The 24,608-nt window shown below is 37.3% G+C and overlaps 1 long non-coding RNA gene across 3 annotated transcripts in view; it reads right to left on the reverse strand.

Moving 5' to 3' along the window:
* Positions 1-24,608, reverse strand: part of LOC140696460 (uncharacterized) — a 62,560-nt gene that overhangs the window by 17,694 nt on the left and 20,258 nt on the right. For all 3 annotated transcript variants that reach the window (XR_012072840.1, XR_012072841.1, XR_012072842.1), the window contains exon 2: positions 173-290. This is a non-coding gene — a long non-coding RNA (uncharacterized lncRNA). The remainder of the gene's footprint in view (positions 1-172; positions 291-24,608) is intronic.

Here is a 24,608-nt window from a genome sequence, read left to right on the forward strand (position 1 = left end):
ACCAGATTGTTATTAGCCTAATAATATCTAATAAATTCACCAAAGAGCATTTCTGGCCTGCTGTACAGGTCATTTCTAGAGTGGAATTGTCATTAGAATTAAGAACATCTCATAATTTAAAACAGAATGTTATTAAAAGTAAGCCCCTACTTAATTAAGCATGTGTACTCACAAGCATTGAGCAGTGCCCTCTGCAGAGAAGAGGGAGAGCTGAAGGCCACTTAGCCAGTTGCCTGTGTGACTGGGAGTGAGGCTCCATTAATCCAGACGTGAATGGATCAGGCCCGTACCTGCAGTGGGAAGAGGTGCAGTGTTAATGGAGGTGGCCTGAGCAATCTATTCTGAAGTGTTCTAGCTGGGAAATAGATCTTACGAGAGAAGACTAGAAAATACTCTGCTTGTTCAAAAAAACAAGATAAGAGTCAATGATAAGTCCATGTTCAGACTCACTTTCACATTCTTAGATTTAATTAGCTTATTAGGATAAAATCATGTTGAAAAGGCAACAGCTTAAAAAATCTTTGCGGGCCAACTTTCACAACCAAATCTCTCCAACTTGGACCTTCCTTGACTCAGTTTACTGACATCCCGTTACTTGCATAACTATCCAGACAACAGATGCAGGACCTATGCATGCATGATGGTATGCATTCAGCCTGTAAAAATGGACCCTTGAGAGCCTGGGTTTCATGTCGTTTGCCACTCTGGGCCATATCTCAGTGCTGTACTTTGATTCCCTCATTGGAAAAAGTTACCAGCGTTAATGACTCCTTCCTATACCTTGACTCTTCAGCTCATTGCAACATGACCTAAACTTGAAAAAAAAATACTTTGATCATGATACCTAATAATATTTATCTCTCATGGAGAGATATGTATGAAACACAATTACTTCTAATGGAGCATTTCACTTAATTCTTTTAAGTAACTTTTGAGGGAAGTACTGCTCATACCTCCATTTTACAGACGAGAAAACTGAGCCACAGAGACAGATAATTTTTCGGGGCCACATATTGAGTCCTGAATTTAAATCAAGGTCTCTCTGATATTAAGAAGCTCCTGAACTTAGTATCTTCACTGACACTCCACGCCTCACTATGCCATGTCTTCTCTCAATTTTCTATGAATTCAGGATGCCTGTTTAAATACAGAACAATAAATAATTTTTATAATCCCTGCCCTGAAAAAAATAAGTATTGTCCAGAATCCCTATGTGCTTAATATATTTATAACAAGAGCGATGACAAATGATGATAATGCAGACTTGCATAGAAAGGACAAATTGTTCTCAATTGCAGGATGCGTTCATCAGTCAGCATGATTAAACTGTCCTCATTTAAAATAATGCTTTTCACTCCCTCTTAGTCATGCCCACTGTCCCCAACTGTTACCAGCATCTGAAAGAACACCTCCAGCTTAACAAACTCAGGATTTCCCTGGAAGAAAACTTCCTTTGAAAATGAATTACAGAAGTCAGAGAAAACACATGTTCTTTAGTTCCATGATTCATCTATTTTAAGCCACGTGGGCACGTGTTCATTTGATGTGTCAAAGTGTTTTGAAAAGCAAAGGATAAGGCTTTAATAAAAATACATAATATGGTTTATGTGTGTGTGTGTGTGTGTGTGTGTGTGTGTGTGTATACATATATATATGCCAGAGATAAGAACTACTGCAACTGTGATTGAGAAGTTAAAATCATTATTAATCATTTAATATTCTAAATTACATCAATGCTGTCAGAATACGCAACCTGGCTTTAGGCTAAGAAATCTAGAGCATATGCAGGTTGGGATTTTATTTGTTTTTATTTTGTTTTTTAGTTCTTTTGTGGAGTGGGGTGCATCATTGATTAATTACTATGTAAGTAATGAAAAACGACAACAACAACAAACAAGAAACATATTATCCCTCAACTCTACCATTTCTTTGACAAATCCTTGAAATATTCCTAACCTCGTTTTACAGATGAAGGGACTCAGACTTGGACAATTCAAGTAATTACTCAAGGATACTCACACGAAAGGAGTTGAATAAGGATTTCAACTATATTCTCTCTTGCCTCATCTTCTGCACCTGCTAGCACTTCTCCCAGGAAAGATTATAATGTCCTCTCCTCATCTCTTTGTTTGCCTGGATAATTCTTACTGGTCTTTCAGGACTTGACTTATGTGCTATTTTCTATAGGCAGCCTGCCTCTTGTATGTATGTGTTCCCACAGTACTGTAGGCACACCACCATTTCTGACAGTGCTTTTCATGGTATAATATAGTTGCCTATTTTCTTGTAGGACTTCTCCTCCTATCCCCAACCACTGACTGTAAGTATCTTAATTGCTAGAGACTGTGGTTTATTCAGGACTTATCCCCAGGGTCCACACAGTTCCTACACAGCAGAGGCACTCCAGTGTTTAAGGCAGAATAAAAGAAATCAGTGGTTAAGTGAATGGATATAGACTCCAAAGTCCACATGCCCTGCTGCCACAGGTTAAGTGGCTTCTCAGCTTGCAGCACACTGCCTCTCAGATCAAGTGTGTGGCAGCACTGAGCACAGGGCCCAATGGGAAGGCAGCATTCAGTAAGCATTCTCAGTAGTTAAATCCAGGTAGAGAACCCAAGGGTCTAAGCCAATTATATCAGAGAAGGGCATAAGCTTTCTCATATTTCAAATCAATTAAGACGTTGTCAATAGCACAGCAGTTTAGTCCTTATATTGAAAATACAATTATTTCCTCATTATTTAAATGGAGGGAAAGGATGAACTGCATGTGGCTTACTTAGCAGTAGTCCAACTACAATGCTATTTTATAAATTCACTCTAAGTAGATATGACTAAACACTACTAAGACTAAACAAATGAAAATAAGCTCTCCTTTTGATTTTTAAAAAATTCCAGTGCTTTGCAAGGCTACAGGTGAGAACAAACAAGGAAGTACAATCACTCTCTTTTCCAGGAGAAATGCCACCCTGGTTAAAGCCTTGTTTGAGAAGACCCCTGAGAGTAGTTAAAAGAGTGGGGAGGAGAACAAAGCAGGGGAAGAGAACTTCCCTTTGATACCCTGATACTGAGAAGAGAAAGGGGAAAGGGGATAAGAAAAGATGACAGAAAACTAATAGGAGAAAGTCTTATTCCTCATCTCTCCCATTCTCTCTCCACCCACACTCCCTTGGATATATAAAAGGGTAAATCTAATTACTACCTCTAGACAGATGCCTCCTGTGATGGGCAGAATAATGCCCCTGCTAAAGAGGCCCATGTCCTAATCATTGGAATCTGATTCCTTTACATGGCCAAAGGGACTTTCCAGGTATGTGGATTTTGTGGATGGACCCAATGCAATTGCAAGGGTTCTTCTAAGTGAAAGAGGGAGATAGGAGAGTAATGATAATCAGAGAAATATTTGAAGATGCTACACTTCCTGCTTTGAATATGGAGAAAGGGTTCACAAACAATGGGATGCAGGTGGCAAACAGAAGCTGGAAAAGGCAAAGAAACAGACTATCCCTCTAATGGCTCCAGAAGGAATACAGCCCTGCTAGTACCTAGATTTTAGCCCAGCAAGATCCATTTCAGACTTCTGACCTCTAGAGTGATAAGAGAATAAACTTGTGCTGTTTCAAGCTTCAAAACTTAGGATACATTTTATAGTAGTTACAGGAAACAAATAATCTTCCTCAATTTGCTTCATGAAACTGAATGAGGCTCTAGCTTCAGGCTCTGTGTACAGCATGTCCAAAACTAAGCTCATTTTCTCCCCTACTATGGCTCACCTCCTAAACTATGCTACATGGTCTGTTACCCTGCCTTTCTTCTGGATTGCAGCTAGATGCCTACGATTCTCTACTTCCTTCACCTTTCTCTACAATCTGTCTCCACTCTTGTCAATTCCTTTTGATAAACGTATACCAAGCAATGATGTTTCCTACTCTCATTGTTATGATTCCAAAAAGAATTCTAATTCTTTAAAGAATTGCATTCTGAAAAGAATTTAATGTGAGTAATGAAAGAAGAAAAGGCAAGAGAAATGAGAATGGGGGAGGAGCCCTTGGCACATGCTTTACTAATACTTCTTGACTCAGTCATCATGCAAGAAGGAAGGAATCTTCCAAGAGGCAATGAGTGTTCATCAGGGAAGCTGATGTAAGAATTCCTAAATCTGAAAATGTATAGCTTCTGTGACTAAAGAAAGTGAGGAAGACTCGTAGAGAAATGGAGTGAAACAAAGTCCTTCCAAAGTATTCCCTAAATGCTATTCTGCTTCATCTTGCCTCGAGCTGTCACTTGGGACACAACCACTATTTTCACCAAGCCCATACCCAGCATGTGACAATGGCATACACAAGGATTCTTCATCATTCCACAGCGGTCCAGAATCAGGTTCCTCGATTCCAATCATTCTCTAAGGTAGAAGTATCTAGCAGGGAAGACTTCATTCATGGAAAGGCCAGCTGACCTACTTAAGATAATATTTCATCCTGTGAAAAGTTGATGGGAGAATAAAATATGTCACCAAAAGTTCAGTTAGATATAGAAACTCTCTAAAAGGCCAAACTCTTAGAAACCAATAAAGGAGAACAGTTCACTTTCTAGTGACAGCTTGTCACTTTCCAAGAGAAATGTCTCTGCTTAGGTAGTCTCAGGACACCAGATACTGAGTCTGTCCTGACATGCCCCACAACTTTTAAGTTACTCAGTTCTGGGTTTTGGAAATCTTTATTTGTAAAGATATATACTACTGAGATCTTTATAATATTTTCTTATTTATACAAGCCATCCAGAATATGTGGTTTCTCAAGACAAATGGAAACAATGACCACCTCCCAAGAGTCAACTCCTCAATTCCCAGCACTGCAATGGGCATCTCCCAGTCCTTGGAAGCACTACCTAAAGTCATGCTTACTGGGCCCTGGTGAATATCCCACAGTCCCTGAAAGCAGTAAACCAGTGATATGCTACAGCTCTAGAGCCATGGGAAAGCCTGGTGAGGGCTTGCCCATCACAGCATGGCGCCCATCCCAGATTATCTTCTAACTGGAGCCCACTTCTCTTGCCATTTTAGCCAAGGTCAATCTTCACTTCTTGAAGTCAAGCAATGTTCTGGACTTTGATTTACATGTAAATCACAGCTCAGCTTTATAAATTTAAATATTGGAAATGCATGTAGATAAGTTTTTTAATAGCAAAATATGTGCCTTTTCCTACCTCCTTCTCCCTTATTTTCTTGCTCTTTGCAGGAAAAAGAAGCATGAGACAAACTAACAAACAGTTCAAACCATGCTTGTTCCTGTTCCGCCCAAAAGGCAGAGTTTAAGTGAGCACAAATTTAAGCAAGTCAGCAGTACCAGAACCTAAAATTTCAGTGCTGTTATCTTCTCTAGATGGCTATCCAGGAAGTGGTCCATCTGAGCCCTCTTAAGATGGGATGCTCTTCCTGGTTCTGCAGTAAACATCTTCAATACATAAAACCACCAAAGACGAATACAGCTGACATTCTATATGTCATATCCAGTCACATTTGAAAAAAAGAATCCACACTAATTATAGGAATTATAGGAAGAACCCTCTCCTTTTTGTAAGAAAACTGAAACCAAAAGAAAATATTTCACTAACTGAATCTCATTCAGGAGATATTCTTTCTTGACAGTATATTTCTGATTGCTTCTATCTCAATCTCCATTTTAAATGCTGAGATTAAAGCCTTGGGAAAACCAGGACAGCAGAAAGAATCATTTCAAAAATATAACATTCACTTGTAGATGAAACGTCTGAAACTGGAGCAGTGAGTGAGTTTGCTAAGAAAGAGAAGATACGCTGCAATTCGGCTGAAGCAGACAGAAAACAGAGATCCCCAGGGACGCAGACAGTGCACTCTTCTGTGGAACTATATCCACACGTCTGCAAACAGTCATGGGCCAAATGCCCACGAGCTGTGAAAGTTGTGCCCTTAGCTAAATATTCCACAAAAACATGGCTCTCAGGGTTTGTCTGTGTAAATGGATCATAGAAACTTGAGGCGATATAAATAACTTGAAGTTATACTATGTGTGCCTGATTCATTCGGTTTAATTTTAGTGAGAAATGTTCTATTCCATTTGTATGGGGTTTTCTTCCCCTTTGTAGCATAAAATTGGTGAAAACAACTGGTCATCTTCTTCCTCAATTCCTGATCGTTCCCCTTTTCACGAGGTTTTTCTCTGTTAGTCTATTAATATTTTTTTTACATTAGTTGATTTTTGGATGTTAAAAAAGTCATAGATTTTTACACATTGTGGCATATACATTGTTACTTTTTAAATTAAGATAATTTGAAATTGGGTCTATTCTATGAACTTAAGAAATATTTAAAGCAGCCTTTAAACAAATGCCTTAACTAAAAAAATACACAATTAAGGCAATGAAAGAAGAAACGTTTGCTCTATCAGATGTCTCGATTTATTTTAAATAAAACCCAAGGAGATGCTCTTGTGTTCCACAGAATTTGATATCACTGACAACTAGGTTTGCTTTTCTTACCCAGAATTGCCACCTTAAATCAAAAGATACACCAGACAAATAGTCTCAGCATAACAGAATTGCAGCCTGCCTATGATCAACTATAGGAACAGAGTCTATAATCCACGCAAATACAAGCAGGAAAAGTCAGGCAGCATCTTTTCAAATACATATGGAGTGTCAACTATTAGGCAAACATTTCACGATGAGCTGGACTCTTTTCAGGAGTTACCTCATTCTCCCAGAGTGCAGGAAGTAGATATTCAGAAGGGCCCAGGTACATGAATGCTCTGGGGACACCAACATTTTCCAAGCTTTGCTCCAAAGAGCAATTGTCCCTCTGAGATAGGATAGGTGTTTCTTAAAAGTTCACTTCAGTGGTTATGGAAGCCCAGCAAACTCTCTCTAATATAGGACTTTGCATTTGCTATGCTGATGTGTGTTGCGACTCTCTAGAGTGCACAGCCTTCTCCAGACTCATCTGACCTAGCATCCTTCCCACTGAACGTCTATTAACACCTCATGGGGTCCTTAGTGCTTCAAGGCACGTAGCTGGGAAAATGCGGCATTTGTGTAATGTGACAAAGCCCATGGAGCAGTAGTTATACAATTAGAGTGAAGAGACGGTCATTCTACAGCAATCCTGTTCCCTGTGATATCACCATCTAAACCCAAGCAATAGCATCAAGTGTTTCACCATACCAACTCTCAGACTCCTAGCAGTCACCAGAAGTAGCAGGTTCGAGCCAAGTGACAAACAACCGTATTCTCTAATGCCGTTCAGGAGCATTTTCAAGATCCCTTTTTGGCTTGTTCCTCAAATTTTATGCAGTTGTACATTCTCAGTGCCAGGACTATCTGGCTGTACATTTCAATTTCAGTTTTGTTTCTGAGCCTTGTCATTTCATCAATCAGAGCTATTCCATCTGCTGAAATTCAGACAAATCCAGCTGCTTTGTGACTTCTAATCAATTTCATTAATGTGTCCACATTCTGTTTCAATTAGCGGCCTATTCTTTGGACTATTTGATGACTTGATACTACCTACTGCCTGTAGATTAAAAACCGAATTGCAAATTGCTTTGTCCTTGACATTAAAACTCCTTCCTTCTTTATCAAATCATTCCTACCTAACACATTTATCCCCTCTTAAGCTAAATTATGCTCTACCACACTGTGAAGTAAGGGTTCAATTGTCATACAAGGAATGGATCTATACTGAGATGTTCATCTTAACATTCACTTATCCTTGTGCCCTTACTCAGAATTGAATCTTCTTTAATCTAAGTCTTCTCGTTGTTGTGAATTTTTTTTAGCACATTAGACACCTACATGAAATGTTTTACTTGGCCATAATCCTCATGCGTTTTTTTAATTCATCAGATGCAGTGCCTATATTGTCTACTGTCCTCAATTTTTGGCTTTGAAAACTGTTGAAGATAGTTTCTGACCAGTGGGAAAGGTCGTCCTTGTTACTGATTATGTGGCCACGCAGACCTAAGCAATTATGAAGCAGCCATTTGAATGCTCTTCTTTAAGTACATCGAGTACCTCTTCTCCACCTTTCTACTCTCTCTGTCGTGAAAATCAGCCCGGGCTTACCTGTGCTGTTGTCTAACAATGTACAGATTTTTACTTCTGTAACAAAATGCAGAAATGCTATAGAATTCTGATCGTCCTTTCCCATGCTTCCTGTCACAACCGACAGCGTGGAGGTTTAGTTGCCTAAAGCAATACTGCAACAGTGCTGTGGGTCATATTTTTAACTGTAATGACAATCTGTAATTGCCTGCAGCCTGCCTTATTTCTGGCCCTGCTGATTTCTTGAGGACGTGTGATAACACAGCTCCAACTTGGCCCTCTAATCTGGCTCGTGGCCTCTTTTATGTGTTTTTTCTATTTTTTCAGGGTTATCAGGTCTTACAGTAAGGTAGTCAGAATCTACAGCTCTACCTCCTTCTTCAGTGCATTCTGAGGAATTAGAATTTCCTTCCAGCCTGCAAGCTTTCATAAATGTCTGCCTTCTCCTGTGGCTGGGAGTAGGGAAGGGTTAAATAGCAGCAGCTCTGCTTCAAATTGAACTGTCTGATACCAGCCCTGAAATCCCCTTCAGCTTTCATCTTTTTTAGACAGTTGAAATTTTCAGAATACCACATGTCAGGATAAGTTCCCTTTTCCTCCAGTATAAGTGGATCACATTTGGATTGTACCTAAGAGATGTTGCTGTTATTTCATTTACAATGAACATACACGTGTCCATGTATCCAATAAACATGCACTGAATACCAATTATGTGTTAAGCGCTATCTTAGGAGGTACTAGAATTCAATAGGAAACAAAACAGACGTTGTCATTGTCCTTCTGAAAAGCTTACCATTTGTGGGAGCACACAATGGTTAACAAAGACATGACTGGGGCGGGGGGTGAAGGGAGACTGCTATGATATTACTATTAAACAAAGAATCATGATAAAATGAAAGGCAGCATAGCCTGGTGGTAAAGAGGATGGATGCAAGAGCCAGACCATCTGATTCAAATCCTGCTCCGTCATTGATTAGCCATGGCCTTGGACAACGTAACCTCACTGTGCCTCATGCATCTCATCCATAAGTTGGGGACAGTAATAGCACTACATCAAAGTTTTGTTGTGAAGATTGAGTAAGTCAATATCGCTTAAAACAGTGTCCTGTGCATAAAAAGTGCTGTATGACTATTTATAAAATTAAAAATAAACAACAGCTTGTAGGGAAGCACCGTGATATGGGAAGTACACATTGCTCTGAGAGATTACTGCAGGTAAGCCCAAGCTAGTTTGGAAGAAGTCATGGACCACTTCTTAGAAGAAGTTGAGATCTGAAGAGAGTGGGAGGAGCCCTGGCAAGGGCGGAAGAAAAAGGAACAGAGCTGTGTCTGTATAGGGAGAGCTTTAAAAAGTCAACTAAAGACAACTAACAATAAACTAAGAACCAACCTGAAAACATCCGAACTTCAAATTCCAGAAAGCCAGAGATCAAGAAGGTTATATAATAATGATAATGTAGAAACTTATAAACATTATGAATAAAACAGAGTAATATCTCAAAATAGTAAAACTCAGAAGATCCTTTAGATTCTGAAAAAGTAAATATAGAGCTAATACTTCTACTTCTCTGATTATAAATTTATTAAGCCAATTTCCCAAATGAAGTGACACAGATTCAAAATGAAGTAGCTTCCTGAAAAAGTCGGCGATATTCTCGAGATACATCTCTACTTTCTAAAGCTGGTGCCACCTTTCCTAGCCCCACAAAACACAAAAACAAAACCTCTGAGCTAGTTAGAGCTAGAGTTCATTCTTAGGTCAGTAACTCTTTTAATGAAATCTTAGCAGGTTCCAGGAACTGAATCCAACATTGTGGTTAACAAAAGCCAAACTACCTACATGAAGATGAAGGTTTAAATGTTGCCCTTCCAATCAGTGACTTAAAACAGACTTCACTTTCTACTCCAGGACATTACTCTATTTCCATCAAATAGAATCATACAAAATTGCCATTTTTATATGTCAAAAAATGATTAAATACCAGCAGTTTTGTCTGATCAAACCTAATGTATATTATGGGAAATTTTCAGTTTGTTGTGATGCTTTTTGCTGAAAAATAAACCACAGGACTGCAAGTGGTTTCTAAGCCTCTCAATGAACAGTTAAGTAATGCAGACCTTACCACTTCACAGTGAAAGTTTCTTTATACACATACTCTTGGTGTTGGAAAATTTGTCTGCTTATAGAGAGCTAAAATTGCCTTTTTATAAATTCAATCCATTTGTACCAGTTCTTTTATCTGAAAGTACCCAGAATGTCTTCTTCCCTTCTCACCAGAAAGTCCTAGACATCACACACATTCTCTCTCATCTTCCTACCTAATCTGATCAGGATACCTCCCACACTTTATCCATGGAACAGCACTCTAGATACCGTATTCCAGCTTCTTGAAATCCAACCTATGCATAGAGAACACTCGGTCTACATAGCTTCCTCTAACTTCTTAACTCTGAAACACCACACCCAGAGATGGTATGTTTATCCAAAAAAAAAAAAAAAAAAAAAAAAAAAAAGACTTGGTGTCATTTTAAGAAAAGGCATGGATTTAGTGCCACAATTCTATGATGATATCATTTTGCATCTATATTACCTTTCCAATAATGCGATTGATGGCACGGTGGTTTAGAGGAATAGTCACTCTATCTGCAGTGAACCCTTTGGCTTCAAACAACGGAAAATAAGACAGATTGTAGCTAGAAAATAAAGACTTTTAAAATTATTTCACACACAAGACCATGGAAGTAGGTATTTCAGGAGATTCGTAATGTCAGAATATGAAAGGCATCTCTGAAATTCTCCTGGTTCCCTTTTATTGTTACAGGATGACGACAGCAGCTCCAACAACTTTGACCTTGCGTGACGGCATCCAAAGCAGGAAGCAAGAAGATGGAGTTAGAGAGAGAAAAAGAATAATGCTGTTTTTTCCTGGATGGTTTCTTCTTAGGAAGAATAAATTTTCCCAGTTGTCCTTACAGCTTATTGACCAAAATGGATCACATGCCTATACCCTATACCAGCACTTCTTAAAATGTGGTCCTCAGACCAGCAGGGGCAGCAGTACCTGGGAACTTCTTAAAAATACAAATTCTCAGGCCCCACCCCAGACCTATGGAGTCAGAAACTCCAGAGTTAGGACCCAGAATTCTAGGTTGTAACAAGTTCTCCACGTGATTCTGAGTCACATTAAGTTTTAAGAGCCACTGCCCCAATCACTGGCAAAGGAAAGTCAGATCACTTACCAACCATTATTTATCGATTGTAACTGGGCACCTGGGGGCTTGTATTAAAATTGAGCTTCTGATGACAGAAAGGGAGGAGAGGAGAGCAGAGGTGAGGAGTGGAAGTGGGGGGGAAAAGGAGGAAGAAGAGTAGGAGCAAGGCAGCTCCAAACCCCATAGTAGTAGATCTCAATTCAGACTGAGCCTATTGCTTGAGAAGCATCTAAAATTATTGATATTTGCTGTTTAGAGGGAACCAATGCAACCAATAAAAAGCTGGAGGAAATCAGTGTTCTAATGAAAAATAGACTTGATTATTCTACTTCAAATGTAATTTAGGAGTGTGATAAGTACTATACCATGAACATTTGCCAAGAAGTGATACACACTGCAAAAATCAGTAGCTAATTAGAACTTCAGTAAAATGCCAGATTTCATAGGGAGTGTGAGATGGGGTAAAGAATGTCATTTAGCAAAATGCAAATTAGCGGGTTTGCATTTCTTCCTACGTTTGAAGAACTGGCTCTACATCTGCAAAACAGTACTAGAGAATGCACAAAATTTACTTTCCAACTATCTATAGCCGTGCTGCCCATATGGTAGCCACTAGGAACATGTGGCTATTGAGCATATGACATGTGACTAGTGCAAATTGAAATGTGCAGTATGAAATAGACCCTGGATTTCAAAGACGTAGCACAAAAGTAAGAACGCAAAACATATCATCAATAATTTTCGTATTGATAACCTGTTGAAATGATAGCAGTGTGATATATTGGGTAAAATAAAATATATTATTAAAATTAATTTCACCTTTTTCCTTTCTTGTGCAGCTACTAGAAAATTTAAAATTACATATGTGGTTTCCATTATATTTCATTAAATACTTTATATTTTTGACGGAGTAAATCTACTTCAACTGAACTCAAGAAAATCTAAAAAATACTGACCAAGCAAGTCAAAAAGAAATAGGCAGAATTTGCGGTTGCAGGTGACACAGGATCTGAGAGATTCCGGTAGGAGAACATTCCCATCCCCAAGTTCTCTGTTACCGCCAAGAATTAACGTCTTCAAATTAACCACACTTTCCTTAAGTATCTTAACTTATTAAGTAAATATATTCATGAGAGGACTAACATGTTAAATATACACAACCCGGTCACAGGAAAATACTTTCCAAGATCTCCAATTTCCATTTCTTCCCTTTTCTAAAAAACAATTCACTTGCTTAAGATCAAGATATTAACCTAGTTCTGGATTCTCACTTCTCTTTTTGTAATAGTTCTCTAACCATTATTGTTTAAAATAAATAAAGTATACTTCTCCTCCTTCACAAATATTAAGTGGTACATTTCCTGGGGTGCCATTGCAGGGATATCCAATAGCAGATCCATTCGGTGGTGTTGAGAAAGTAAATGGTTTGATAACAGACAAGATATCCTTTTGCAAGTTAGGTAATTTTTTTGTTTCCAACAAAATGGAAGGAAGAACCAAATCCAGTTTTCAACTGATATTTTTAAATGCTTTTAAGGCAAAATCACTAAGTAAGTTTTTTTTTTTTGCACACAATTCAGAAGAAATTTAAAAAAACTGAGTGGTATTGTGATAACAATGTTCTTTCCAACATGTCTCTATGTGAAAAAAGGTTTGTCAGTATTTGCATCAATAACAATGAACCCTGTGTCATTTACCACTAGGTATTATACATTAAAGAATACTAAGCTAACTTATTTTTAAAGCCACATACATCACATTAAAAATTCGTTTCCAATAATATTATACTTTTTAAGTTTAATCGTTACCAAAATTTGTCATAGAGTTAGGTCAAGTCCATGTTAATAGTACTTTTTAATGGTAATGCAGCTGAGGGTGAGAGTAATTTTAACTTGGAGCTTTATGGGAAATTTTTCAAATGTTAAATTTCAATTTAACATGTTCTAGTTGCAAGGAAACATGATGAGATAATCAATAAATCCAAAATTCTGTGAGAGATCGAATGGAAGTAGGAGTTCACAGAGGAAAAGGAATAATGCAAAATGTCTACAGGCTAAAAGGGGGCTTCATCTATTTCTTAAATGGCAATAGATGTCAAATCCCCTAGTCTTCGGTTTTATTGGACTTATGCAATTATTTGCTTTATTTTAAAAACATCAACATTTGTAATATGTAGAAAAGTACATTATTGAAGTTACTTAAACATATGTTGAAACATTTTAGACGTCAACTTAAAAATGTGCAAAGTGAAACAGAATTTTTCAAAACTATGTCAAGTGTGTGTGAGGGGGGAAGTCTGAAAACCACTTGATTCTCAACTCTGCCTGAATCAAAGCCACAAATGCCCAGATCCTACCCAGGAAAAATGACATCAGAATCTCTGGAAACACCCTCCTCACCTTGCCTACCCTCATGATGTTCACATGAGCCAGAGTTGAGAACCACTTCCACAGGGTGAATTAGTTTTGCCTCTTACATTCCTCCGGGAGAGGAAGGGTCTGGGAAAGCAGACAAGAGCAGACGCAGAACAAGAAAAAGAAGAAACTGAAAGAGGAGAAATAAGCAGAGGAAAAAAGCAGAAAACAAAGGACATTTAGCCATCCTATCCCAATTCTGCCAAAGGATAGTAGCCCCACCCCAATCAATGATGATTTAGTTATTACCAGTGACTCCTGGAAAGTACGTTTGTTCCTTAATTTTTTGTATTATTTTAATATTTTACAAAGCAAATGTTCAATAAACATCATCTGAAATGAATTAATTCTTATTGCTTATCTGATAATAAAACATCTTTCATCTAATGAATATTTATTCTCACCAGTTTTATGCCAATTCCTCCTCCACAGTCTACTCAGTATTCAGTGCAAGAAAGAGTGGCCTCATCCCTGTTTTGGGTTGCAAATACCAAGGACTTGCGAATAGGTACTGTTTTCTATCTGCTAGATAATGCCTGCTACTTTGCTACAGCATATTTCATTTTAGAGGTCTTTCCTGATGCTTCTCATACATCCATCCTTTTTTTTTTAAAACCACCTTGTAAGTGGTAAATTGCATATGTCCTTCTTTCTGACATCACTGGATTCTGACACTCCATAGGTGATTGGTATTGTTGTTTTGATGCCTAGGCTGTTGACATTTGTGGCAATTCCTTTAAATAGTAGCTCATCTGTGGGTACTGAATAATTCCACACAAACTTCAAAAGCTGTCAGAAGGTGCTTTCTTGACATTTTATCATTTCGTGAACAAACATGAAACCCTTGGTAAAGTTTCAAGTTTCTTTATATTTATTGTTTGGGAAGCCATTCTCAATTTGACAAGCTATGACATACATTTGCTATGTTTTCTTTCAGTTCGTACAAGCATGAGGCTGAAGACAGCAGCCAAAATATTTCCTCAGTAGAAAAAAAAATGTATTGTGAAGAACATTTTACTGATTTCATACAAACTTTTCAAATTAAAAAAAAAAGGATGCTCCAAAGGCAGACAGCATATTCCTCCTCATCATCACAATCTTCAACTAGGCAAATCCTTTAAACCAACAACTGAACCTAGTTGCATGAACGTGTCATACTGAAGACACCTCCAAATCATTAAGCAGATTCTCTGAGGCATAACTGACACTTCTATCCTTTACCTGACAAATCTGACAGGAGCCACTGTGTTCGCTAACCCTGATCCTCTCTTTGGAGCTCCTTATCTTTTATATGAATGGCTCCTGCGTTGGAAGCTCCTCAAAAGTTTTCATCAACTGCAATAATTTGGAGATAATGGCTTAGCCCAGCTTTTGTTTCTGAAAGCTAACACTGCATGCTGGACTTCACCAGCAAGAGTGAAATAAGAGCACTGAAGCTGCCTATTGAATCACATAGAAGTGGTAGATTGGCTGAAAGGTTTTTAAGTAACCTGAGTTTGATAGGTACCTGTAACTCCAGGTCCTCGCTTTCATTTTCTGAGCTTCTTTCTCTGTTCTACTCTCACAGCCTCCATCCCTTGGTCTGGGCTTGGCCCCCTTCACCTAGACTTTTGTGACAGCTGACAGGTCTCCTTGCCTTGGCTCTCTCCTCTCTCTAATTTGTTCTCCTTCATACCGTTCCTTGTGCTATCTTCAGAAAGCACAGCTTTGATCATATGATTTCCTTTCTCAGAAAGTTTCAAAGACTCTTCATTGCACAAGAACCAAACCTGAACTTGCTTACTTGGCTTTCAAAGCCATACACAGCTGAGTTCCATTATCATGAACCCTTATCAGATTCAACATTCATACAGAACCTTGTTTTCCAGGCATTTGTATAAACACCAAGGTTACAAAAAAGTAGCAAGAATATTGAGCATTTATTGGTCTTAAGAGAAAAAAAGAATAAAATATGGTTCTTTTTAGAAGTTCTCATCTACCTGGGAGGCAGACACATAAGTAAATCCTGAAGAAGAGGCTAGTTCTAGTCTACTTTTAACTCCCCCATACACTCCACTTTTGTTCCTAAAACACTCTTAGCAGAAATCCTCTCCTCCAGCCATTTGGGACAATCCACAATCCATATGGGTTCACAAGCCTCTGCTAACTCTACAATATTGCTCATCTTGTTTCTTCTTCTAGAAACTTTCTCCCTCCACATCCCTCCCAAGGAATATTTGATAATCTGCAGTACATGCTTTAGAATAAAGCCTTGACAAAGTGGTACTTGATGTATTGCCTCTTTATTTTTCAATTTTCTGGCATTGTTTCCCATATCATATGAAGATTTAGTTTCAAATACTAAAGTTTTTTATAGCTTCTCTAACCAGATTGCAAGGCAATTTCTTCAGCCAACACCGTAGTGTTAGAAAGAAGGACAATATCCCTTTTCTCCACTGTGTTCTGCAACTGCAGATTTCCTTGGCTATGCCTTTTTCTCTGATGATCTTTGATCCAAATGGCGATCTGTAACCATGGTAGACAATGAGCCACAAAGCAGCCACAATCCTAAATACTGGTTGGCGGGGGGAGGGAAACTCATTAAATGCTTGCTAATTAAATGGCCTGGGTAAATTCCAGGTTTATGAACTGTTACCATGCTCTGCTTTGGACAGACGTATTCTTGGGCTCCATAACACAGAAGCTATGCCTGTGCAATAACAAAATAGCTATCAGTTGGGGTGGGAAGGGATAAATTGGGAGTTTGAGATTTGCAGATACTAACTACTATATAGAAAACAGATAAACAACATGTTTCTTCTGCATAGCACAGGGAACTATATTCAACATCTTGTAGTAACTTATAATGAAAAAGAATATGAAAATGAACATATGTATAAATATGTATGACTGAAACATTTTGCTGTACACCAGAAATTGATAAAACATTGTAAACTGACTATACTACAATAAAAAAAAGACAAAAAAAGCTATCAATTAAGTTTTTTAAAAAAATCAATCCTCAATCCAGTGGGGGGAAAAAAATCAAAGTTTTTTTTTAATCTCACATAGACAATGTGGTTGGCTAACTTTTACTTTCTGCTCTTCAACTCCGTATCTTGTTATCTTGTAAACTGGACACATTTTGCCAGGGGAGGGCACCTACAGGGTATAAAAGCACAATATTAAACCCTTTGGTGAATACTAGAAGAGTAAGGTAAGATCTTCAACCTTCAAAATTACTCAGTATTTGGGAAGAAAAGATAAATATATGGGGGAAAGTTAATTCATTGTTGTCAAATACTATAATTATGCAAAGAAGCTGCAAAAAAGTACCTGACTGATTTCTGTATCATCATCTGTAATCAAGGCTGTATACTCAGCTGATGGGAAGATCACTAAGAACTGGAGTGACTCAGCCACATGGGCAAGAAGGCAATTGGGAAGCCCAGTTTAACCAAAGAAGAGATTTTAATTGGAAATTAAGTTTTTAAAAAGAGTTGAAAATAAGCTTGTATCTATAAACTCCCCAAGAAGCCAATATCACTTCAAGATTATATAACCCCTTAGATTTACCCATAGTGTCTGGAAGGACACGTAAGTACAGTCTGTTACCAGAAACAAAACACTCCTAATGTCAGATGATCACAAACACTCATGGTCTAGATGATCTTACGCAGAATGCTTCTCTGCTTCACCCAGCCTGTCTTCATCAGACTACACCATCCACCTCACTGAACATCCTTCTTTCATTCTTCTGCCTCCTCTTCCTGCTCAGCTTCTCCCACAACTCTCACAGGCTCTTCTGCCTCTATTCCCTCCCCATTGGGTCCCAGTTTTCAAGGCACTGAGCTTTGTTTCTGCCTCCATCATAGATTAGCTGAAGCAGAGCCTTCCTGTGGTTTTTGGAGAAGACTTCATTTCGAACTTGCAAAGTAGTGGTCCTCAGACTGAAACAAGTCTACAAACACATTTTACTTTGGCCTGTATAGTATTAATTTATTTTAATTAGTTGTCATCTTTTAAAAATCAGGGACATTTCAGATTCTTCTCTTAAAAATTAGAATATCCATATTGCCACAACGGAGGAATTACTGCTCACTTTTAGATGAAGATAAGTTTTTAGTTTTCCCCATTCCACACACTCCCCATTTAGATCATTCACATTTCCTGTCCAGTCTTTTAACATCTGAGTTGGGCATTCCTGCCTTAAAACTTCCAGACTCCTCAGACTAGAGTATCTATGAGACCAGCAGAACTCTGTTATATTGACCACTTTTCATAGTATAATATGGACTAATTAGTTTTAAAAAACCAACAACAAACCTGTGTCTCTAGTCTGTCTTCCTGAAGATGTTCCCAAGGGTAAAGGAAATCTGATTCTACAACAGTTACGAAGTGGACAACTTTTTAAGACCCGTTTATTTGTCAGATCATTAAGGTACCACAGAAGTAGTTAGTATGTAATGTGCTAATCAACTACTAATGAGTGTTTTTAAATTAAAAATACATCTTCCAAAGGAAAAAAATAAATAAATCAAAGGGTAAACACTCCAAAGATTTAAATCTGTCAATAATTTTACTCTCCTTTCTGCCTCCAGAATCAATTCCAAATCTTCATACTGGGAGAATGCAAAGGCCTTCACTCTATGACTCCCTGTCTTTCCAGAATGAAGTCTCATCTCCCTGCTATGCCCTAATGTAAGGCAGCATCATCTGTTGCCCATTACTGCAATAAACTCCAAGAGATCTCCCTAATTTCCATTTTGTCCCTCCATATTCCACAGTCCACTCTTTACACAGCAACCTTAGTGTTCTTTCTAAAATGTAGTTCAAACATCACTCCTCTGCCTGAAATCCTCAAATGGTCTCCCATTGCATTTGGAATAAAACACAAAATAGTTGTCATACTCTCTAAGATCCTATGAGATCTTGCCTGTCTCTCTGACCTCATCTCATATTATTCTTGCTACTGATCATGACTTTCCAGCCACACTGACCTTTCTGTTCATCAAATAAGCTTGTTTTATCACTAACCCTGGCAGTTCCCCCTCCATAGGTCTTTAAAACCCTGGATCTTTCTCATTACTCTAGTCTCACATTAAATTTCACCTCTTCAGAGAAGTCTTCCTTGAACTCTAAAGTACCTTCTCAAGTAACTTCTCCCAACCTCGTCACTCGTCTTTCATTATTTTATTTTTATTTTATAGCATTTTTCACTAATAGATTATCTTGTCTGTTTACTTTATACATTGTATCTCCACCCACTAATATGCATGCTCTGTTGAGACTAGGCACCTAGTCTCCTTGTTCAGCTCCACATCTCCAGGGCCTACAGCATGACCAAGGCACGTAATAGGTGTTCATTGTGTGAAGTTTTCTCTTTAAACTTTGCTGAATAATGTTTTCTCCCTAAAAATGTCTGCTGCTGTTTCCCATCTCTCCACATTTACTCATGCTATCCTCTTAGCCAAAATTTCCTGGCCTTCAACATCCAACTCAAGTATCATTTAATTCATGAAAATTTCACTAACTCTTCAAATTAACTTTGCTGTTTTCCCCCTCCATATCTTTATGGCATTCCCCTTATCTTTTTGATACGCCATTTAGAAAATTATGTCATATATTATATTTATCTAAATGTCATCTTATTTTACCACAAAAGGGATAGCTCCTTAAGGACTAATGTTGTCGTCTAATTCATCTTTGTAATTCTAGGACCTAGGACAGTGGTTTGTTTTACATGAAGCAGACATTCAATACAAATTTTATAATAAGTAAATTGAATGAATAAATAACATATCCATGAATTTCTACTGCTAGAAATATACTATGAAAAATGAAAAAGAAACCCAAACTTCAAACTCCTTTTCAAGCAAATGGGCAATCCTTGGTATCTTCTAGGAAGACTGAGAGTATAAAACAATTCCCTTCAGATTTTTCTATTATTGACTTTAGTCACCTTATTTATAATTCTGAGTGCCTCATAAGCCAACAAGTTTTGTGTTCCAGTTCTAATAAGGAAATTCTTTTTCCCCAAAAAATTAGCAAGTGGCTCATTGAAATGTCATTAAAAAAAGAAAAACTTTCAGCCAACAGCAACTCATTGAACTAAGTCAACTGAGCTATATTGAAGTAGTTAGTCAAAGATCTTCATTTTGTCTTGGCACTAGAACAAAAATATGGGACACAATACCCAGATGGTAAGTAGAAAACATTATTGTCATTTTCAAGTGGGAAAAGTATGATTTGGTTTCTACAAAAACAAAGGAAATACTAGGGAGAGAGGATACTTTATAAGATAGCTTTGACCTCACATCATAACCTACATGTTATAGAAAACAGAAGACAGTCTCTGACATTGAATTCATTATTTAATAATAACAACATTAATTACAAAGTGTGTCATGTGTGCCAGGTGCAATTCTAAATCCTTTACATATACAAACTTATTTAATCAGTACAACAACCTTATAGGTATGACTATTATTATTATATCACCATATATCTCTCCATTAGATACCATCACTACCATCATTTCCATTTAATGGATGAGGAAATGAGGCATAGAAAGACCCAGCCCTTGCCCAAGGTCATCCAGCTGGCTGGTGGTAGCTATGGGATATAAATCCAGTCATTCTGGCTCCAGAGTCCATGCGCATAACCACTCTACTATCCTTCCTCTGCAGTTGGTTCTTATATTTTTCCAAAATATCCTATTCATCTAAAGCAAGCCAAATTCTTTCCATAGTCAGGATTATGGATTTATCTACTCTACGTAAGAAAGGTCTCTGCAGATTTCCACAAATGGTAGGAAATGCCTTTCCCTACTGATTATGACCCTACTGGAACTACACTGGGCAGGTTGAATCTCAGATCCTTGATTCACTTGAGAATACCCTACAACCAGAGCAACACGTATGCCCCAGGTTTCTGGCACAGTCTTACTCTGACCAACTTCCCAACAGCATAGACAAGTCTGTCTGAATATATGTACAAAGCCCAGTGAAATCATTCTTGTCTGCACAGACTTTTTCCAGAGTGGAGAACAAAATTAAGTCTAATAAAAAAGGTTTTTAGAGAAAAAATATTATGCCATGTTTAAGAGAAACTATATTCTACTGGAAGAAAAAAATGTTTCTTCGGCGACTAGAGAGAGATGCTGGCTTCAGCATGGTGGGTCTTTAACTCTATAGAGGGGTAGCTATAAGGACAAGGCCTTTGGACTTCAGAGGCAGTTTTACACAAAAGAATGCTATCAGACCAGTTCAGGGGGCTCCTGCAGACTTTCCCTACGTCCTGTCCCTTTCTTCCTTGCCAGCCCTTCTCCGTTTTCATCTAGGCATCTCAGCACACTCTGATCTTTGCACTGGTCTCCTGCTGGGTGACCTCATTTCCAAGCATCCTCTCCTTGTTTCTAACTTCAATCCTGCAGTTCCTCGATTCTCCCCTCCTTCCTCCTCAGTGTAAGCAAGAACAAGGTCTTTCAAATCATGTCCTGAAACACACATTTTTATCTTCTTTTCTCTGATATAAAAATAATTTTCTACTTTGTTACTCAGAGTTTTCTATCCCTCCTCTTTTAAAAAAAAATGTAACTGATTCTTGCCCTATAAAGTTTTCAGACATATGTAAATCACTATTCCAAGAAATACAATCTTAAACTTAAGAGTTTCATAAAATATAAATAGTTGCCTTGAACTTTAGATTAAATTTTATTACTCTGAGAGAAGTATGCAAATTCCAAGTAACAACTCAAAAGAAAAGAAAAATGAAAATAAAATCAGTATTTTTCCAATTATTCCAAAGAAGCTCATATCAAAGTCACTTTGATTTATAAACTTCAAAGACACATAGATTCCATTTATTGAAGAGCCAAATAGTCAGCAATATTGATAAAACCATCCATCTATTCTTTAATAGATTAACTCTGGATAGTTAACTTCTTAGCATGAACTTAGCTCATATTTGTCAACTGTCAATTCCTTTGCTCTTGGATATTATATGCTAATACTGAATAGTATTTTATTCTTTATCACTGACTTGAACATACTTTTTTGAAACTAGACTACATCCAGTTAAGTTTATCTGAACTTTTACTAAGATAACTATATTTTATTCAATATGATTAATGTATTTGGGTCAGTATAGTTAATATATTTCAGAAAAAGACTAAAATTTGCTCCTGTACTTAATCATCTTTCTCTGTATAACTTCTTTCTGCCTTTCTCTGCATACCTTCAAGCATCACCTGATGTTTAGATTACATAAAATCCTTCCTAGCATTATTATTTTTATCTTTAGTGTTATTGCTCACTTGACCCTGTTTCCCTTCTTTCAAGTAGCACGTTTCTTTCTGCTGCTCAACCAATGCAACATGTTATTTTGTATCTACTGGCTTCAGTTTCCATATAACACCTCATACTCCTTTTGTAGCTTACACACCTTGAATTTATTCTCTAACAATATCCAAGATTAGCTCCTCAGGACTCAGTCTTCTGCTCTTCTCTATCTGCATTTAACCTTTTGACGGACTCATCCAAGTCCATGGTCTGGTCAAACCTCTTATCCTCTAGTCCTCTGCACATTAGTTTCGTATTTCCAACCAACTACAGCCACTCTGCAAGTGGATGTCCAGTCATAATCTCAAACTCAAGAAGCCCAAAATGTAATACATGAGATTCCTTCTCAAATATCATCCCTTTACAACCATTTGCTTTCAAATACCTAAGAATTAAAACTGAGAGGTGTCATTAATCTTTCCCTGTCTTTGATTTTCCATCTGTCACCTCTCAAAATCACCCTTTCATTTATTTGTATTCTAAATTGACATTCCTAACTCTGCATATAACCTACTATAATTTCCCCCCTGACTGTCAGAGTCAGGTCTCTCCCCTCTGATCCAGCCTAAATACTATTGCCAGCCTCATCATGTGAAAAGGATGCTTTCACTGGGCCATTCCCTTTTCAAGAACTTTCAGTGGCTCCCTTCCATTTACTGCACTAAGACACCAACTCTTCTGGCTTGTAAAGATTCTCTGTAAACCTAGTATGCACTGGCTATCATCAGCCCATTCTCTGTTCACCACAATCCACACTCCCATCCCCATTAGGTTCTCTCCATACTGTGAGAGTGAGGTTTATTGCTAAACCATTCACATTTTCCTTCTTTCAGACCCAGATCAAATTCTGCCTTTTCAGAAAATCTTTTGTTTATTCAAGATCCTAACTCTGATCTTTCTTCTTTGAATGGATACTACAAACTCAGTTTGCTTTTGCAACAAAATGCTCAAAAATGTCACACTCCTCTTGCATGTTCTGTGTTGCCCCTAACACAGTGCTCCGTATGTAGCACTCCTAGTAGACCCTTCACAAATACTTTATAACCCAGAAATGGCTTAATCAACACAGACTGTCTTTACAAAAGAGTGGACTCTGGGCAGCACCTTGACTAAAACTGTCCACAGAGTAAATAACTTTCCTAGCTCTACAACCACTAACACCCAATTCTGCCATTCAGAATAAAATCTCTGTTTTTGCACTCATGGCCCTCCCTAATTCTATCTATACCAGCCTTTTAAGCTGTTATCTCTCTTTATCCCTGACCCATCCCATCCTTTACCTTAGCCAGTTAGCTCTACTTAGGGTGTTCCTACGAGCTACTCAAATCAAACCATTAGAAAGAGTTCAACAAAAGAAACCTACTAAAATCTGAAGGAAGGGAAAAATAAAAATAAAACCGAATATAACCAAACTAGTAAACAGAATCACATTAAAATTGTAACTGAGATTCAAGAGCTGGTTCTTTGGGGAAAAAAATATATAAATCTGAAAAAAAATTAATCCCAATAAATACAAGAAGGGATAGAATATTTAAAAAGACACAGAAATTTTTATAATTAGTTTAAAGTATTATGTATAACTCCAGCTCTTTTCAGCCAGCTCCAGGAGAGAATTAAGCCCTAAGGCAACTATTGCATATAATGAATTAACTTTTCTCCTATGTATATGGAATGGTAGTAACAATGTACCATCTTAGGAGAATTGAAAACATAGTCACCCAAATAATTCTTTGGAATCGTTGAGATTTCACTGAGATTTAAATGAATGAAAGGACAATTCTGTGAAAGAATATAAATCAATGAAAATGACTTAAGTGGAAGAAACCTGATTAGAAAAAATAGTAAAAGAAATTGAGTAAGTTTTAAAAAATGACTTCTAAAATGATCCAAAGCAGTTAGATTTATGGGTGAGTTCTTTCAAGTCTCCATGCAATATATGCTTCAGGAAATAGGAAAAAAAAAAAAACTGTAAGCACCAAAAATATTTTAGGAAACTATATGCCACCCCAATGCCAAAATCTGATAGAGGAAAATATTAAAATTACAGCCTTGTCTCATTTATAAATATAGATTCAATAATCCTAATAAACAAACAATCTAGCCACCTAAATTAATGTCCAATAAGCAAAACAGTATATCCTAGAAACACAAAGGATGTAGGAGATAAAATCACCAGTATTTGCATGTGATATAATTATATACTTAAAAACCCAAAAGAATCAACTGAAAAACTCATAATTAGTAAAGTTCAATAAAGCAGAAGATATACATATGAAAATAGACAGATTTTCAGTATATAAGCTAAAATCAGTTAGTAAATACCATGGAAAAACATTCTAATTCCATAGTAACAAAACATACAAAATGCCTAACACTAATCTTATTTAATAACATCCGAGATTACATCAATAAATCTATAAAACTTTATAGAAAATTTTTTGTATTTTTATAAAAGAAAAACATACTACATTCTTCTCTGATAAGAGCTGATTTTAAAAGATGCCATTCTTTTCAAAATAATTTACTGATTTATTGCAAATTTCACATTTAAATACCCATGAAATTTTTTAACTTATCTAAATGATTC

This window comes from Vicugna pacos, chromosome 5 (assembly GCF_048564905.1).
Source record: "Vicugna pacos chromosome 5, VicPac4, whole genome shotgun sequence".
NCBI classification, from domain to species: Eukaryota; Metazoa; Chordata; class Mammalia; order Artiodactyla; family Camelidae; genus Vicugna; species Vicugna pacos.